The following is a 20731-nucleotide window of genomic DNA, read 5'->3' as shown; positions in this document are numbered from 1 at the left end:
ATATAGAGTATAACTTTCCATGTTTGTGGTTGTACATGATGTGGAGTTACACTGGTCATGTATTCATACAAGAACATAGGAAAGTTATGTCCAATTCATTCCACTGTCTTTCTTATTTTCATACCCCCGCCCCCTTATTCCACTTTGTCTAATCCAGTTAACTTCTATTCTTCCCTTCCCCTGCTGCTTATTGTGAGTTAGCATTCCCATGTCAGAGAGAACTTCAGCCTTTGAGTTTTGGGGACTGGCTTATTTCACTTAGCAGGATAGTCTCCATTTCCATCCACTTACTATCAAATGCCATAATTTCATTCTTCTTTATGGCTGACCAACATTCCATTATGTATATGTACCACATTTGCTTAATTTATTCATCTGTTGAAGGGCACCTAGGTTTGTTCCATAGCTTAGCTATTGTGAATTGAGCTGCTATAAACATTGATGTGGCTATATTACTATCATTTACTAATTTTAAATCCTTTGGGCATATGCTGAGAAGTGGGATAACAGAGTCAAATTGTGGTTCCATTCTAAATTTTCTTAGGAATCTCCATACTGCTTTCCAGAGGGGTTGCACTAGTTAGCAGTCCCACCAGCAATGTATGAGTGTGTCTTTTCCTCCCACATCCTCACCAACATTTATTGTTACATGTATTCTTGATAATTGCCATTCTAACTGGAGTGAGATGATATCTCAGTGTAGTTTACTTGCATTTCTCTATTTGCTAGAGATTTGAATATTTTTTTCATATATTTATTGACCATTTGTCTTTCTTCAGTGAAATACCTGTTCAGTTCCTTTGCCCATTTATTATTTGACTTATTGGTTTTTTGGTGTTAAGTTTTTTGAGTTCTTTATATATCCTGGAGACTAATGCTCTATCTGAGGTTCAGGGGGCAAAGATTTTCTCCCTTCTATAGGCTCTCTCTTCACATTCTTGATTGTTTCCTTTGTTGTGAAAAAGCTTTTTAGTTTGATACCATCCCATTAATTGATTCCTGATTTTACTTATTGTGCTTTAGAACTCTTTTTGAGAAATTCATTTCCTAAGCCAACATGGATGGATATTTGGGTCTACTTTTTCTTCTAGTAGGTACAGGGTCTCTGGCTAAATGCCTAGGTTCTTGATCCACTTTGAGTTAAGTTTTGTGCAGGTTGAGAGATGGGGATCTAATTTCATTTTTCCAGTTTCCCCAGCAGCATTTGTTGGAGAGGCTACTTTTCTCCAATGTACGTTTGTATGTCTTTTGTTAGATTGATTTTGTGTGTCTTTTGTTAGATTTTGTATGTCTTTTGTTAGATTGATTTCCAAATATTCTCTTTGAGGCTTGAACTTCTTCTTCTCCTTCTTTTTTTTTTTTTTTTTTTTTTAAGATTTTAACTCATGTGAACCAAAAGGCATTTGGACCCATTTTCTTTTCTTTTTTTAAATAAAATTTATTTTCCATGTGCTCATTAATCTATATGTCAATTTTGGTACCATGTAAAAGATATATAGGCAAAGACACATATATAGACACACATACAATACATAGGTTTTTATATACATAAAAATACATTTTTATATAGAGAAAACCATGATTTTGAGCTTTCTCTTGAGTAATTGAACTCTGAATAATGACAGTGGGAAAAACAGGGTGCAGAAGAACCTCTCTAGTTAGATAAAACAAGACTATCCAAATGTTTCCTAAAAATCTCACCTTTGGACATTGATGCACTGAGGGCCAAGCCTTCAACATATGAACTTTTCAGGGACATTCCGGATCCAAACCATCACACTTTATAAATGCTTAACAAAATATATTAATGTAGGAGAACAGGATTCTAATGTGAATTCACCTCAAAACCTTGAGCAAAACCATGACCTCAAAAAAATACAGAAATTAAAAAAAATATGACATGGTCATATTCCTCTAGTAAAGGAGCATGTGGAACATGGAGTGCAATTTTGGATCAGATTAGAGTCAGTCCAGATATTTAAAGAGTGTAGGAGTCTGTGAAATATTCAGATAAAAGTTCTCAAGGTAAAGAAGATTTGAACATGTGGCATTGTTCCATTTTCCTTCCTTATGCCCAGCTAAAGAGACTAGGAAAAGCCACAGGAAGATGGGCATCCCTGATATTACTGAGTCCGTCAGAATTCCTTAGAGCTGACCTGTCAAGCTCTCTTGGAGAGGTGACCCTTACAGCTTGGCGTAATGACTGCATTGTCCCAAGGCAGAATGCAGACCTTTGAAGCCTCCTCATATAACCTGGTCTAGCTGGCCTTTCCAGATCCCCTCTTCTATTTCTTCTGTTCTCTAGCATTAAGGAGAAATCTAGCAGAACCTCAGAGTTTAAGAACACATAAAATAACCATTTATGTCCCACAGCAGCTTGGATTTAAATGTGACACTTTTTCCCCTATCCTGGTCTCAGACTGACTTGGACCCGTGCTCATGGGACTTACATTTTAGAGGGGCATCAGGGAGTTAAAGAGTAGGGAAAACTGACATTTTGAGCATAGGAGGCAAAAATCTCATATTCAGGACACTTTTGACCATTTTTTCCTTTTGTAAACTATCAGGGCAAGTCAGTCAGAACAGAGACAGATGGTGGTTGATACCTCTGAAGGCTATTGGGGTCAGACTCAGGACATGAGGCCTTCACACAGCACCAGGGATCAGCTGCCTTCATTTATCTCAAGCCTACCTCTGTCCCCCACACCAACTTTCTCCCACAGAAAAGGAACTGAAGCAAGTCAGAACCAACATTCCCAACACTGAGTGAAGGAGGACCAGGCCCGCCCACCCAGCAAGCCTGTCACCTGAATCTGAAGTCTGACACCCATGCTAGTCACTTTTCTTAAGTGGCTGGTGTTTAGAGAGAATTTGTTTACTAATGAAAAAAGCACAGAGAAGACAAATGAGAGCTCTCGCATCCATATTACTCCCCCTTTCATAGATCCATACCCTGCAGGCTACAGCCTCACCAGTTTCCTTCTGGGTTCTTGTCTTGCAAATTTGCAGAATAAAATCCATGGACAATGGCAAAAGGGAAGAGCGAACAGAGTACCAAGAATCAGAGGTTGAGAACAGAGTTTCAGATAAGGCTGAATGGAGAAAGCAACCAGAAAAGAATTGAGGTAACTGAAGATAACCAATAACCAATGGTAACTGACGGAAACTGGTGAGAACCCGGTGGAAACACCAGGTGTTATGGAGCTGGGGCCTTCTGAGAAACTAAGGCACCAAAGAGCCCCTCTTCAAACCCCTATTCTTACACTAAAGTCAGAACGATTTCAGGCATGTTGCTCAGAGTGACAGAATGAGCTTGTTGTAGGGACAGAAAAAGGGAAAGGGGACAAGGGAGGGAGTGGGTCTTCAGAGAGGAGAGGGACAATGTACCTCTCCTGCACTCCAGTTTTATTAGAGATCCTTGAGAAGTTTCCAAAGAGTTCAGCCTGGGTCCACCTCTTGACTTTTGACCAACAGCAGGGTGACATCAGACTTTCAAGTCCCCACTGCCATGGCAACTCTAGGTCACCTTGGCCCATGCTGACCAGTTCTTACAGATTTTGTAGTGAGGAGTAACTATTCTTATCTCCAGAGTTTCGGGATCTGATTACAAAAGTCTCCTGGGTTTCTCCCATTGACATTTATCTTTCAGATAACATTTCTCCTGCAGATAACAGGTAGTTTGCTAAGGAATGTGACATATCCTGTCCACTTAGGCCAGTCAGGGCTGCAGGTAAATTGCTTCTTAGAAAAGAAAGGATGTTGGGGTCAGCACAGGGGGCCCATTTTATGGAATTATTCTCTTAGTCATGTGTTCTCTCCATCTCATCTATCTGTACCCTAACACTGATATATAGCAGACACTAACAAAATTTTGTTGAATTAATGGACTATGATGGTTTCAATGTCCTGCTTCTAGAGCAGTGCAATACTTTTGGTTGCCTGCTATAAAACACAGAGAAAGAAAAATAAATATATTTAGTATGGGAAGGCAACAAAATGTTGCTAAGTGCCAGAGTTGACTTATAGGTACTGAGGGCCTCATTTTCCTACTCTCCTACTTTAGTCAGCTTTTTGTCATTGTCACCAAAACATCTGACCTAAACAACGTGAAAGAGGAAAGATTTATTTTGGCTATGGTTTCAGAGACTTCAGTCTATGGATGGTTGTTTTGAGCCTGAGGTGAAGCAGAACATGATGGAAAGGAGTGGCAGAAGAAAGCTGTCCACCCATGGCAGCCAAAAAGCAGAGAAAGTCAGGGAGAAAGGGGCCAGGGACAAAGTATATCCCCAAGGGTGCACTCCTGGTGACCTGCTTCCTCTAGCCATGCCCCACCTGCCTACAGGTCCCAGCCAGTAGTCCATTCAAATTATTAATCCATCAAAGTAATCCACTGATGAGGTTATAGCTGTGATGATCCAACTGTTTCCTAAAAGCTTCACCTTTGGAAATTGATGTACTGTGGGCCAAGCCTTCAACATATGAACTTTTCAGGGACATTCGAAGTCCAAACCATCACACGTTATGAATACTTAAATTTTCTGGAATATCAAGTGGCCTGAGTTGCTGGAAAAACGATGCAGGTCACTAAGGGATAGTACTTAGGGTCCCTAATTACATGTGTGACACTCTGTAGGTTACATCTTCCCAAGCCTCAGCTCTTTACTCCTAGGACATGGGACACTGCTTTCTATTTGGTGTTCTTAGTCCCTTCCAGAATCCCGACATTTTCTGGCTCCCTTAGGTGCTTCAGTTTCTTGATGCTGATTATTACTGCCACCTGGTGGCACTATCTGGAACTCCATTTGTGGAATGTGGATCTTTCCCCTTAGGTTAAAGAAGGTGGAAGGGGTATGGGGTTGTGTTTTAAGAGGACAGAGTGAGTGTTCCTATTTATAGTGAAAGGAGTATCTCTGGATGAATTTTTCATTTTGTAGTGGGATTATTTCTACTCCCAGCAGAGTACAGGTCTTGGCCTTTTTGAATTTTCAAGAGGAACAATGTCTCCCACTTGAGCATTTACAACAGAAATAGGGGGGTTATTGTGGGTGTTGATTGGAGATTGGAAAGTGACCAATTAGATACAGATTTCTTTTTCTTCAAATCAGAGCCTGGGGCCATAATAGAGGGCTTATGATGACTTCTTAGTCCTTTGTTTCTTTCCATTTATTTAGCAATTCAGATTACCTAGGTACCTTTGTGTCCCCAACACCTACAGCCATGACTTCTCCGGGAAAAACCTATCACTCTACTGAGTGGGTGAGAAAGTCACAGGAGTTGTACGACTCTAGGCAGTGTACAACATGCCCTGTTTAATTTCTCTAGTTTTAGTTTCTAGGTGTGCTAAAGGGGATGGTCCTGGATTAGGTTCCCTTTTAAGGGCAGATCCTTGAAGCCAGGAAGACATTGTGTCTGGGATTTGTTTCTCTTTGATCTTGTTCTTTTTGTGCTTCTAGAATGACTACACGTTCATGGTGGTTATTATAGGCAGGTGGACAGGAGTCTAAAACTTTATTTTTGGTACTGGAGATTTACCACTGAGCTATAACCCAAGCCATTTTTGTTTTTTATTTGAAGATAGGGTCTTGCTAAGTTGCTGAGGCTGGTCTTGAACTTTTGATCCTTCTGCCTCAGTCTCCTGAACTGCTGGGATTACAGGCATGTAACCCTGTGTCTGGCGACAGTTACCTTTTATACTAAGTTCTTCTTTTCATTGAGTTTCAAAATAATATCATAACTCATAGAAAACAAGAAACTGCTAAAATTAATCCCCACCACAACCCCAGCAGTGGTATCCCCTTCCAAAGAATTTTAGCTGATACACGGATACCAAGCTCTCCTTGAAACTAGGTTGATAAAAACGGTAACCCTAGTGGGGAAACTCAGGGAATTTTCCCTAAGGAATGGCTGGCAGGTGCTTCTGATCCCTTTTGTATTTTTCTCCATCTTGCTGCCTGATGTGTGAATGGTTCCATGCAGGCCATGGCTACAGGTCCCATCCCAGAGATGTCAGAGTGATGAGTTGGAGGAACACGGTCTCTGAAAACCTTAAGGAGCATGCTCATTCCAGCTCTGCCTTACCTACCTCCTGAGATGAAACTAAGTTCTCCCCAGTTACTTCTGGCTTTTGCTTTTACTTTGCCTGAATGATATAGTATTTATGTACTAGATGATGACACTGCATTCAGCCCTCTGCATTTGATCCTCACAAGGGGTCTGTGAGGCAGATTCTGTGATCTTCACTTTTACAAATGAAGAAACTGAAGTCAAAGATAGGTAAATCATTTGACTTGGGTTGTACAGTCAGAAATAGCTGAGGTAGGATGTGAGCCCAGACTGTCTATCCCCAATCCATATGGTGCCTGTTAAAGACTGACCCTTTGGGCTTTACAAATATGGAAAGACATAGAAGTATACATGTGGATTCAATTCCTTTTGGTTCTCTTTAAATTCAGAAAACTTAATTTGAATTCGAGATGCTAAAATGCAAGACTAGAGCTGGGCTTGGTAGAGCACCCCAGGGTTTAATCCCCAGTACCGCTAAAACCCATCAATCGATAATACAAGAGTAGAAATAATAGAAGTGTTCAACGTACCAGAAATTACAGCCTTTCTAAGCTGTGTTCCGGCTCTGGTGATCATTTCTCAAACCAGAATAGCAGCCTTCCCCACACTACACACTTCAAATATCAATGGCTTGTCATTCTCTGTTCTTTCCCTCCCACTGTGCTCGGATTGCAGGACATGGCTTCCATTTTTCAGTTCTTGTGGCCAGGACTCCATGTCACTATGCCAGGGGACCTTTTCTTCTTTCCAGGATTTGCTCTAATCAGGTAGCTCTGACTGTATGAGTGGTCATGCTAAGGAGGTGCATTTGGGCTCCCAGATCTGAGGCAAGAAATGAAAACCTCAACCAGCTAGGAGACCATCCTGCCCTTTCTTAGGATGTCAGTCACTTAGGTTTATGAACAAGTAAATGGTCCCAGAGTCAAATGTGATGCTGGTGAGGACCCCCAAGGAGTTGTTTTGAAGATTTTTAAATGATTCTGGAACCTGAGTGAGTTCTATGATGTGTTCGATAATCTAACTTGACTGGAAGGCTTTATACTGTCAGATCAGATTTAGATTCTTGATCAAAGCTGATTATTTTATTTTCTTTTGATTAATATCTACTATTTACCAATTTCAGACTTCTCTTAAACTTTTAAAACAATTCTAGAAGCAGTCAATATAGTATATTCTGAGAAGCAATCACTCCTTAAAGACTATGAATATTAAGGTCCCAATGCCTGAAACAAAAATGGGACTTTTGTTACTGGCAGCTATGTCAGAGAATCTGTCTGGATCACAGGTGGCTGATTGCTCAACTGCATAAGAAATAAGCAAACAATGAAAAACAGATAATGAAATCCATGCAGTTTGATCACATGGAGGAGAATCATTTAGATGGTTTATCCACTGGTTTTACAGAAGCAGTTACAGTTTACAGAAATGAAAGTCAGGAGATATATATATATAAATTAATCTAGGCTATGTTATCCAGAGAGCATGTTCTCCCCACCCTAGGGGGTAGTTTTCTAACTTTTTAGTTTCCATTCTTGGTGTGAAGAAATCTGGACTGTAAGTTGAAAAGCTGGATACTCTGCCCCCTGTTCTCTGCTGAATACTATATGTCTATGCAACCCAGTGCTAGGCACAGAGGTTCTGATAACTGTTTTTGAATGAACAGAAAGATATTCCTAGAGCTTGTTGAGCTTTTGAGTAGTGGTTAAAACAATGCCTACAGTTGAGTACAGACCAAATAGAATATGTTATGAGTTGTCTCCTCCAAAACTCTCATTGAAATTTAACTCACATTATGAGATTTCCCTTATGAGAGATGGGACTAGGTACATCATTAAGAGGTGACTAGGTCTCTGAATTCAGGGTTTAATAATGAGTTAATGGGATTAATGAATTAATGAGTTATTTTGGGAATGAGTCGACATAAAAGCCAGTTTGATTAGACCTCTCCTGAGCTCCTTGTCTCTCATCATGTGGTGCCCTGCACTGCCTCAGAACTGCCAATAAGAAGGCCATGTGCAGCCCCTTGACCTTGGACAAGAACTGAGAGCCTCAATAAACCTCTTTTCTTTATAACTTACCTAGGATATGGTATTGTGATATTAGCAACAGAACACAGACCAAGACAAATTTCCTTTCCCTGCTTCTCCAAGAATGTTCCCTGATGTTCAAACTCTAAGTATCCAAATGAAAGTATCAGAAATACACACCCAATTTTTGTTGTTTTACTGAGCTTCTGCAAATGATCTAACCTTCCTGTAATTATTTTTCTAAACACGGAATAGGACCAGAATAGAGCAACTGCCTCAAATGGTAAACTTAAAATTCCAAAATGCAAATACAAGTAAGTTTGTAGCAAGTGGACCTTACATAAGCCTTGGGACTGCTGTTTCTTTGAATGTTTATTAAATGATCTGTATTAATCAGTGTCATGTTGTGATTCAGACCTTGGGTTCTGTGGTCGTACCTGGATTCAACTCAGCTCACTTTCTTGAGGCTGCATGCCCCATTGTGTGGGAACGGCAACGCTGCCTACCTACTGGGCTGTGCAGCTTGTTCAATGCTGCGTAGTCAGTGCTCATGAACTTTTGAATTAAATTTATGATTTAGTTGGCTTCTTACTTTTTTGCTTTGGAGCATTTATAGTCATATTGTCTTCTACCATTAAAATTTAAATCTGGGTGTAGAGGTGCATGCCTGTAATCCCAGCAGCTTGGGAAGCTGAAGCAAGAAGATCAAGAGTTCAAAGTCAGCCTCAGGAAAAGTGAGGTGCTAAACAACTCAGTGAGACCCTGTCTCTAAATAAAATACAAACAGGGCTGGGAATGTGGCTCAGTGTGATTGAGTGCCCCTGGGTTCAATTTCCGGTACCAAAAAAAAAAAAAAAAAAAAGTTTATAAAAGTCAAGATCTGTTTGGTGAATCTGATCTCTTCAAATTATTTGGGATCATCCCCTCCCCATTTTACAATCCACAAATGTCAAAAGTTTTAAGGCTGTTTCTCTAAGTACCGAGCTTTGCCTAAGAATGACTGCCTTTTCAAGGATAGTACTCTGGAGGCCTCTGATCCTATTGCTCTTGCTCTCTCGGCTCATGTAACCTTCTGACTCAAGTCTTGGGTTTTTATAAATCCTTTAATGGAAGTTAATAGGCACTAGACTGTTCCTCCTTGAAACATTTCTGTTCCTCTGGCCTGTTGGTGTAGGTTAGAGGCTGGGGAGGAAGCAGCACTTCTAGTGGGAGGCTCACACAGCCAGCCTCGGGCTTACTGACACACATTCCTTGCACAGTTTTGTCACCTCTGACTGCCCTGGGTGGTTTTGAGGTAGGGCAAAATAAATAAGAAATAAGCAGAGAGGAGACATACAGGAAGAACAGGAAATACAATTCAGAAGGTCCAGCTATTTCTCCAGACCTGTCAGTCCCTAAACCAGTCTCCCAGGCCTGTTACTCTCAGATTCCTGGGAAAGCTGTAAGTTAACCTGCACACTATTAATTATTCCCCCAATGAACAGATTAAGCAAAGAGAGATACAACATTTTAAGAAGCTTGTGATTTAGGGGACTTTCCAGCATTATCTATTGATTAGATAAAGACCATGAAAACTTAAGGATCCTGAGAATGACCAGACCACTATGAGCTTTCTTGGACCTTCCAACACCGCCTCTCACCAAGTTTCCTTTTCTGTCTCTGTTGTGTGCTGAAGTTCTTTTCCATCACATAAATCAAGGACCCTGCTGGTCCTGTATGGTGTTCCCCCTTCTTTCTGGGAAGACCTTGGACCTGTCTCTGGAGACACCTCTTCTCTGGACAGTTTGACCAGAGTACAGGGAGTCAGGCTGTTGTTTTCCTGTGAGTGTCATTAATGCTAGCAATGCCTATGGCTTCATAACTCAGCTCACATTCTGTCTCCTTGTGATCTTTGAGAGGTAGAGGCAGAGAAAACCCCAAGTAAGGGATGTCAGGAGAAGGGAGAAGAGGCAGAGTTCTGAACCCAAAGAAGAATTAAAGGAAGGTTTATGATCAGATTTAACTATCCCCCCCCCCGAAACCCCCCTGCCCTCCCCGTTTTAATATGCAAGCACTCATATTGTTTCCATGGGCTTTTGTGATAACACTGCTAGAGGAAGAAGCCATACAGAAATGGATGGAGCTGGGGATGTGGCTCAGTGGTAGAGTGCTCATCAAGCATGTGCCCGGCCCTGGGTTCAATCCTCAGTAACCCCCCCACACACACACACACACAGAAGATGGGAGAAAATCTGTTAAAAAGAGTAATGATGGTACTATTTCTTTTTTCTTTCTAGTACTGGGAACTGAACCCAGGGGCACTCTACCACTGAGGAACATCTCCAGCCCTTTAAAAACCTTTTAAAATTTTGAGACAGGGTCTTACTAAGTTGTCAAGTTTGGCCTCAAAGTTGCTATCTTGGTGGGATTATAAGCATGCACCACTTGCACCTGCACTCAGCATAATAACATATTTTAAGTCTATTTAATAAATTAGAATCTAAAACAACTCCAGCTATTGGAACTCTAGAATAAATTATAAGTATTATACCCTCTGGCAATGGAGAAAAGATCCTCGGAATGCTATCTTAAAAGGGAAGGAAAGCAGAGGTAGAAAACAGGGCGAGTAGGTCAATTTCTTTACTTTTTACTTTCTTTCTTTTTAGGTTTTTTTTTGGGGGGGTCATGCTGGGGATTGAACCCAGGGCATGTGAGGAAAGCACTCTACTGACCGAGCCATGTCCCCAGTCCTACCTTTTTGCTTCTGGGAGCTGAAAGAGATTATAGTACAAAACAGAAAGGTAAACATTAAAAACATATTCAACTAAAATCAAGTGGCAGAGGACAGGAAAGAAAATAATGGAAGGTGGAAAAGGTAATGATTTTGAATTATAATCTTAAACTAGTTATTTAAAAAGGGAAACATTAAAACAAACAAAAAGGAAACATTAAAACAAAACAAAATAAAATAAATATGTCTTCAGAAGAAACCAACCAACAATCCAGGAAAACCATCATGAAAACCTCACATTGAGAAGGTTTTTAGAAAGCACAATAAAATAAGAACAAACAAACATTTCTGGCAAATCAATCAATCAGTGGGTTTGACTGAATCAATTGGAACAACAAATATACAACCATAGGATGAAAATGACTCATTGACTCAGGAAAAAAATGCATGATCATTATCTTTTTTTTTTTCATAATATTTGAGCTCTCTGCTTCCTGGTGGCCAGCATTTTTTTTTTTAAGTGAGAGAGGGAGAGAGAATTTTTTAATATTTATTTTTTAGTTTTCGGCGGACACATCATCTTTGTTTGTATGTGGTGCTGAGGATCAAACCTGGGCCGCACGCATGCCACCTACCAAGGCCGAATTGTGAACACTCAAAGGAATGCACGTCCAATAAAGAAGTAGTTATCAAGGTATGATCTCACAGTTAAGAAGCCTGGCATAAAATAACAAAGGAAATACAGGTGGGAAGGTATACAGGTTCTACAAATGCTTCAGGCTATGATAGACCAAATAAACAAATGATTAAAAAAACACCCAAATAACAACAATATCATCAAATTGGCACCAATTGAAGTTTATAATCTTAACTGAGAATATATTGTGGCCAATACGTTATGGCAGGTTCTTCCCAATAAATATCTCTATCTTTTTTAGAAAGAGAGCTCTGAATTTTAGCAGGCCCTAACACAGCCCAGCACACAGACATGCTGTTCCCAAGATCCCTGGCAACTGCAGGGCAATATCCCCAAACCACAGTTGGTGGACCTGGTGATCTCTTTCAGCATTGTTTTAAAATACATAAAATCAAATGTGCAAGATTTAAAGGAGACCAGTTATACAGAGAGCTATTAGAATGAATTTGTGATAGAGTAATATATATATCTTTGTTAACAAATTAAAAACAATCCCAGCAAGGTACAGTGGCAAGTTATAACAGCTACCTCAATTTCAGTGTCATAGATGTAAATTATTATATTTGCAACAGATATGAATTCATTTTACGACTTGTATGTGTGTAAGGGCCCTTCTTGTTCTCTCACATTAATTTTAAGCAAGGAGGTCTATCTCCTTTTGGCTTTCTGGAATGCCCATCCCCTTCCTGACACATCTCTCAGTTATGAACCAAGCATAAGTAGACGCATTTGGGAGGATATGAGCCCTATCCCCCATTACATAGCCTTTTCCCATCTTAATAACCCTTTCTCCCATTACTTATATACAATTGGAGATGTTGTTTCATTTCTGGGTATGCCCATATTATTGTCCAATAAATTTACTGGTGGAAGAAATTAAAAACTATCCAGGGATGGCTGGGTGTGGTGGCACACACCTAAATCACAGCAATTTAGGAGGCTGAGGCTGGAGGATTGCAAGTTCAAAGCTAGCCTCAGCAATTTATTGAGGCCTTAAGCAACTTAGTGAGACCCTGTCACTAATAAAAAATGAAAAAAGGCTGGGAATGTTGCTCAATGATTGAGTGCTCCTGGATTCAGTCCCTGGTAACAAAGAACATAGTGGCACAGGCTTGTAATCCCAGAGACTTGAGAGGCTGAGGCAGGAGGATTGAAAGTTCAAGGCCAGCCTGGGCAACTTAGTGAGTGGGACCCTCAGGAACTTAGTAAGACCCTGACTCAAAATTAAAAAATGAAAAGAACTGAGGATGTCACTCAGTAGTAAAACACCTGCTCATTTAATCCCATTACAAACCAACCAACCAATTAGCAAGCAGGGAGAGGCTCGGCTGCGACCAGGTGGAATCCCACCAGCCAAGCCCGCACTGACCCCCCGGGCTGAGTACGGGAGTTTAGACGGGGAAGGAAGCGGTACAGTCCCATCCCCCGCAGCGGACACTCCACCAAGGGAATCAGCAGTCAGCATCTTGAGCAGCTGATATATCCACCCATTCTCCGACAGATCTCAACAACAAAACAGGTGTGTGGCACTCAGCCCATCCCCCATACATCGGGAACTCGCATAAACTCTCTCCTAGGCTTGCCGGGGGAGGGAGAATCAGAGTGAGCCTGCATAAAGACTAGGGGGGAACTAGAGGCACCTGACCTGCAACCCCCCCACCCATCTGCAGCCAAAAGGAAACCTGTCTGGCTAGAGCTGGGGGTGGGGCAAGCAGGAAAATCCAAAGGACAGAGTGCCTGGGATCCCAATTGCCAACTGTGGGACCCCGGAGATCCAGGCCCACTGATTCCTGCGGCCTGCCCTGCGGCTACAGAAGGCGTGGCGCCCCAGGGAAGCCATTAATTAGCAAGCAGGGAGAGGCTCGGCTGCGACCAGGTGGAATCCCACCAGCCAAGCCCGCACTGACCCCCCGGGCTGAGTACGGGAGTTTAGACGGGGAAGGAAGCGGTACAGTCCCATCCCCCGCAGCGGACACTCCACCAAGGGAATCAGCAGTCAGCATCTTGAGCAGCTGATATATCCACCCATTCTCCGACAGATCTCAACAACAAAACAGGTGTGTGGCACTCAGCCCATCCCCCATACATCGGGAACTCGCATAAACTCTCTCCTAGGCTTGCCGGGGGAGGGAGAATCAGAGTGAGCCTGCATAAAGACTAGGGGGGAACTAGAGGCACCTGACCTGCAACCCCCCCACCCATCTGCAGCCAAAAGGAAACCTGTCTGGCTAGAGCTGGGGGTGGGGCAAGCAGGAAAATCCAAAGGACAGAGTGCCTGGGATCCCAATTGCCAACTGTGGGACCCCGGAGATCCAGGCCCACTGATTCCTGCGGCCTGCCCTGCGGCTACAGAAGGCGTGGCGCCCCAGGGAAGCCATTAATTAGCAAGCAGGGAGAGGCTCGGCTGCGACCAGGTGGAATCCCACCAGCCAAGCCCGCACTGACCCCCCGGGCTGAGTACGGGAGTTTAGACGGGGAAGGAAGCGGTACAGTCCCATCCCCCGCAGCGGACACTCCACCAAGGGAATCAGCAGTCAGCATCTTGAGCAGCTGATATATCCACCCATTCTCCGACAGATCTCAACAACAAAACAGGTGTGTGGCACTCAGCCCATCCCCCATACATCGGGAACTCGCATAAACTCTCTCCTAGGCTTGCCGGGGGAGGGAGAATCAGAGTGAGCCTGCATAAAGACTAGGGGGGAACTAGAGGCACCTGACCTGCAACCCCCCCACCCATCTGCAGCCAAAAGGAAACCTGTCTGGCTAGAGCTGGGGGTGGGGCAAGCAGGAAAATCCAAAGGACAGAGTGCCTGGGATCCCAATTGCCAACTGTGGGACCCCGGAGATCCAGGCCCACTGATTCCTGCGGCCTGCCCTGCGGCTACAGAAGGCGTGGCGCCCCAGGGAAGCCATTAATTAGCAAGCAGGGAGAGGCTCGGCTGCGACCAGGTGGAATCCCACCAGCCAAGCCCGCACTGACCCCCCGGGCTGAGTACGGGAGTTTAGACGGGGAAGGAAGCGGTACAGTCCCATCCCCCGCAGCGGACACTCCACCAAGGGAATCAGCAGTCAGCATCTTGAGCAGCTGATATATCCACCCATTCTCCGACAGATCTCAACAACAAAACAGGTGTGTGGCACTCAGCCCATCCCCCATACATCGGGAACTCGCATAAACTCTCTCCTAGGCTTGCCGGGGGAGGGAGAATCAGAGTGAGCCTGCATAAAGACTAGGGGGGAACTAGAGGCACCTGACCTGCAACCCCCCCTACCCATCTGCAGCCAAAAGGAAACCTGTCTGGCTAGAGCTGGGGGTGGGGCAAGCAGGAAAATCCAAAGAACAGAGTGCCTGGGATCCCAATTGCCAACTGTGGGACCCCGGAGATCCAGGCCCACTGATTCCTGCGGCCTGCCCTGCGGCTACAGAAGGCGTGGCGCCCCAGGGAAGCCATTAATTAGCAAGCAGGGAGAGGCTCGGCTGCGACCAGGTGGAATCCCACCAGCCAAGCCCGCACTGACCCCCCGGGCTGAGTACGGGAGTTTAGACGGGGAAGGAAGCGGTACAGTCCCATCCCCCGCAGCGGACACTCCACCAAGGGAATCAGCAGTCAGCATCTTGAGCAGCTGATATATCCACCCATTCTCCGACAGATCTCAACAACAAAACAGGTGTGTGGCACTCAGCCCATCCCCCATACATCGGGAACTCGCATAAACTCTCTCCTAGGCTTGCCGGGGGAGGGAGAATCAGAGTGAGCCTGCATAAAGACTAGGGGGGAACTAGAGGCACCTGACCTGCAACCCCCCCACCCATCTGCAGCCAAAAGGAAACCTGTCTGGCTAGAGCTGGGGGTGGGGCAAGCAGGAAAATCCAAAGGACAGAGTGCCTGGGATCCCAATTGCCAACTGTGGGACCCCGGAGATCCAGGCCCACTGATTCCTGCGGCCTGCCCTGCGGCTACAGAAGGCGTGGCGCCCCAGGGAAGCCATTAATTAGCAAGCAGGGAGAGGCTCGGCTGCGACCAGGTGGAATCCCACCAGCCAAGCCCGCACTGACCCCCCGGGCTGAGTACGGGAGTTTAGACGGGGAAGGAAGCGGTACAGTCCCATCCCCCGCAGCGGACACTCCACCAAGGGAATCAGCAGTCAGCATCTTGAGCAGCTGATATATCCACCCATTCTCCGACAGATCTCAACAACAAAACAGGTGTGTGGCACTCAGCCCATCCCCCATACATCGGGAACTCGCATAAACTCTCTCCTAGGCTTGCCGGGGGAGGGAGAATCAGAGTGAGCCTGCATAAAGACTAGGGGGGAACTAGAGGCACCTGACCTGCAACCCCCCCACCCATCTGCAGCCAAAAGGAAACCTGTCTGGCTAGAGCTGGGGGTGGGGCAAGCAGGAAAATCCAAAGGACAGAGTGCCTGGGATCCCAATTGCCAACTGTGGGACCCCGGAGATCCAGGCCCACTGATTCCTGCGGCCTGCCCTGCGGCTACAGAAGGCGTGGCGCCCCAGGGAAGCCATTAATTAGCAAGCAGGGAGAGGCTCGGCTGCGACCAGGTGGAATCCCACCAGCCAAGCCCGCACTGACCCCCCGGGCTGAGTACGGGAGTTTAGACGGGGAAGGAAGCGGTACAGTCCCATCCCCCGCAGCGGACACTCCACCAAGGGAATCAGCAGTCAGCATCTTGAGCAGCTGATATATCCACCCATTCTCCGACAGATCTCAACAACAAAACAGGTGTGTGGCACTCAGCCCATCCCCCATACATCGGGAACTCGCATAAACTCTCTCCTAGGCTTGCCGGGGGAGGGAGAATCAGAGTGAGCCTGCATAAAGACTAGGGGGGAACTAGAGGCACCTGACCTGCAACCCCCCCACCCATCTGCAGCCAAAAGGAAACCTGTCTGGCTAGAGCTGGGGGTGGGGCAAGCAGGAAAATCTAAAGGACAGAGTGCCTGGGATCCCAATTGCCAACTGTGGGACCCCGGAGATCCAGGCCCACTGATTCATGCGGCCTGCCCTGCGGCTACAGAAGGCTAGCAGGAGAAACCAGGAAGCTAGAGGCAAGGCCCTCAAGACTGGGCAGCTGGAAATTGCAGGCCCGCCGGCGACAGTTCACCCACTGCCCGCATAGCTGGGTGGTAGGAGAACACCCGGCCACAGGTGACCGATCACCCGCCCGCGGCCTGTGATACTGGGCGGCTAGAGACCGCCTGCCTGCCGCGACTGGGAGCTGAAATCAAACAGAGACAGTGCAGTCACACCACCTCATCAGGACACCCAGGCAAGGAACTGGGGCCAGTCATAGCAAAGTAGTGTCGTCACTGGAGCTGGGACGTCGGATCTTCCTTCACAGTGGAATCCACGTCAGCAGGCATAGTTTAACAACACTAAGGAGAGGCATCAGAGTAAAACAGAACCAAAACAAATCTATAGAAGAGAACAGAAACACGACAATCAAATAGAGCTGGAAAGCAACGGGGACAGCATGAGAAAACAAGGGAAAAAAGGAGTACAAACAATGCAAGACAACTTAATTCTACAAGAGGACATAGAAACATCAGAAGCAGGGATAGGGAAAGAACTCAAGGCATTCCTAACTCAAATGGAAAGGAATATTAGAGAAGACATGAGACAGCAAGTCCAAGCAATAAAAATATATTTTGAAAATGAATTAAACAAACAAATTCAAATGGCAAAGAACGAGCTCTACCAGGAGATAGAGATCTTAAAAAAGAATCAAACTATAATCCTAGAATTGCAGGAAACTATAAACCAAATTAAAAACTCAAACGAGAATATTACAAATAGACTTGATCAAGTAGAAGTCAGAACATCAGATAATGAAGACAAGGTTTATCAACTTGAAAAGAGTATAGTCAACACAGAAAAGATGCTTAAATCCCATGAGCAATCTATTCAAGAGATATGGGATGTCATTAAAAAACCAAATTTGAGAGTCATCGGGATAGAAGAAGGCACAGAGATTCAAACCAAAGGAATGGACAGCATATTAAATGAAATAATTGTAGAAAACTTCCCAGAGATGAAAGATGGAATGGATTGCCAAATCCTGGAAGCCTACAGGACCCCAAACATTCAAAACTATAATAGACCAACTCCAAGACACATAATTATGAAGATAGCCAACATACAGGACAAGGAGAGAATATTAAAAGCTACCAGAGAAAAGAGACAGATTACATTCAGGGGTAAACCAATTAGGTTAACGACTGATTTCTCAGCACAGACTTTGAAAGCGAGAAGATCCTGGAACAATGTATTTCAAACGCTGAAAAATAATGGATTTCAACCAAGAATACTGTATCCAGCAAAATTGAGCTTCAGATTTGACAACGAAATTAAAATCTTTCACGATAAACAAAAGCTAAAAGAATTTGCAGCAAGAAAACCAGCACTGCAAAGCATTCTGAGCAATATACTACAAGAAGAGGAATTGAAAAATAGTGCCCAAAACTAACAACAAGAGGTATCTCAGTAAAGGAGGAGGAAAATAACCAAAAAAAGTAAAACTAGCCAAACTAAAATAAATAAATAAAGAAGCATGACTGGAAGTACAAATCATATCTCAATTGTGACTTTAAATGTTAATGGCCTAAACTCACCAATCAAGAGACATAGGCTAGCAACCTGGATCAAAAAAACAAATCCAACAATATGCTGCCTTCAGGAGACTCATATGATAGGAAAAGACATACACAGGCTGAAGGTAAAAGGTTGGGAAAAATCATACCACTCACATGGCCCTCGGAAGCAAGCAGGAGTGGCCATACTCATATCAAATAAAATCAACTTCAAACCTAAGTTAATTAAGAAGGATAAAGAAGGACACTATATACTGTTAAAAGGGACCATCCACCAACAAGACATAACAATTATCAATTTGTATGCACCAAACAATGGAGCTGCAATCTACATAAAACAAACGCTCCTCAAGTTCAAGAGTCAAATAGACCATAACACAATAATTACGGGTGACTTCAACACACCGCTCTCGCCATTAGACAGATCCTCTAGACAAAAACTGAATAAAGAAACTATAGAACTCAACAGCACAATCAATAACCTAGACCTAACTGACATATATAGAATATACCAACCATCATCAAGTGGATACACGTTCTTCTCAGCAGCACATGGATCCTACTCAAAAATAGACCATATATTATGCCATAAGGCAAATCTTAGTAAATATAAAAGTGTGGAGATAATACCATGCACCATATCTGACCATAATGGAATGAAATTGGAAATCAATGATAAAAAAAGGAAGGAGAAATCCTACACCACATGGAAAATGAACAATATGTTATTGAATGATCAATGGGTTACAGAAGACATAAAGGAAGAGATAAAAAAATTCTTAGAGTCAAATGATAATACAGACACAACATACCGGAATCTATGGGACACAATGAAAGCAGTTTTAAGAGGGAAATTCATATCCTGGAGTTCTTTCATCAAAAAAAGAAAAAACCAACAAATAAATGAACTCACACTACACCTCAAAAACCTAGAAAAGGAAGAACAAAACAACAGCAATTGTAGTAGAAGACAAGAAATAATTAAAATTAGAGCAGAAATAAACGAAATTGAAACAAAAAAAACCATTGAAAAAATTGATAAAACTAAAAGTTGGTTCTTTGAAAAAATAAATAAGATAGACAAGCCCTTAGCTATGCTAACAAAAAGAAGAAGAGAGAGAACTCAAATTACTAATATACGGGATGAAAAAGGCAATATCACAACAGACACTACAGAAATACAGAAGATAATTAGAAAGTATTTTGAAACCCTATATTCTAATAAAATAGAAGATAGCGAGGATATCGATAAATTTCTTAAGGCATATGATTTGCCCAGATTGAGACAGGAAGACACACACAGTTTAAACAGACCAATAACAAAGGAAGAAATAGAAGAAGCCATCAAAAGACTACCAACCAAGAAAAGCCCTGGACCTGATGGGTATACAGCGGAGTTCTACAAAACCTTCAAAGAAGAACTAATACCAATACTTTTCAAACTATTTCAAGAAATAGAAAAAGAAGGAGCTCTTCCAAATTCATTCTATGAGGCCAACATCACCCTGATCCCAAAACCAGACAAAGACACTTCAAAGAAAGAAAACTACAGACCAATATCTCTAATGAACTTGGATGCAAAAATTCTCAATAAAATTCTGGCGAATCGAATACAAAAACATATCAGAAAACTTGTGCACCATGATCAAGTAGGATTCATCCCTGGGATGCAAGGCTGGTTCAATATACGGAAATCAATACATGCTATTCACCACATCAATAGGCTTAAAGACAAGAACCATATGATCATCTCGATAGATGCAGAAAAAGCATTTGACAAAATACAACATCCCTTTATGTTCAAAACATTAGAAAAACTAGGGATATCAGGAACTTACCTCAACATTGTAAAAGCTATATATGCTAAACCTCAGGCTAGCATCATCCTAAACGGAGAAAAACTGAAGGCATTCCCTCTAAAATCTGGAACAAGACAGGGATGTCCTCTATCACCACTTCTATTCAATTTAGTTCTCGAAGTACTAGCCAGAGCAATTAGACAGACAAAAGAAATTAAAGGCATAAAAATAGGAAAAGAAGAAATTAAATTATCGCTATTTGCAGATGACATGATAATCTACTTAACAGACCCAAAAGGATCTACAAAGAAGCTACTAGAGTTAATAAATGAATTCAGCAAAGTGGCAGGATATAAAATCAACACGCACAAATCAAAGGCATTCCTGTATATCAGCAACAAAACCTCTGAAATGGAAATAAGGAAAACCACTCCATTCACAATATCCTCAAAGAAAATAAGATACTTGGGAATCAACCTAACAAAAGAGGTGAAAGATTTATACAATGAAAACTACAGAACCTTAAAGAGAGAGATAGAAGAAGATCTCAGAAGATGGAAAAATGTACCCTGTTCATGGATAGGCAGAACTAACATCATCAAAATGGCGATATTACCCAAAGTTCTCTACAGGTTTAATGCGATGCCAATCAGAATCCCAAAGACATTTCTTGTAGAAATAGATAAAGCAATCATGAAATTCATATGGAAAAACAAAAGACCCAGAATAGCAAAAGCAATTCTAAGCAGGAAGTGTGAATCTGGAGGTATAGCGATACCAGAGCTCAAACTGTACTACAAAGCAATAGTAACAAAAACA

The 20731-nt window shown here is 43.0% G+C and overlaps 1 protein-coding gene across 7 annotated transcripts in view; it reads right to left on the bottom strand.

Annotated features, from left to right (window-relative positions):
* Positions 1-20731, bottom strand: part of LOC101974187 (solute carrier family 28 member 3) — a 117618-nt gene that overhangs the window by 44662 nt on the left and 52225 nt on the right. The window lies entirely within an intron of this gene.

The sequence above is a fragment of the Ictidomys tridecemlineatus genome, chromosome 4, assembly GCF_052094955.1.
Source record: "Ictidomys tridecemlineatus isolate mIctTri1 chromosome 4, mIctTri1.hap1, whole genome shotgun sequence".
Classification (NCBI taxonomy): domain Eukaryota; kingdom Metazoa; phylum Chordata; class Mammalia; order Rodentia; family Sciuridae; genus Ictidomys; species Ictidomys tridecemlineatus.
The sequence above is the reverse complement of the archived record's forward strand: the minus strand, read 5'-3'. Positions and strand labels throughout refer to the sequence as shown.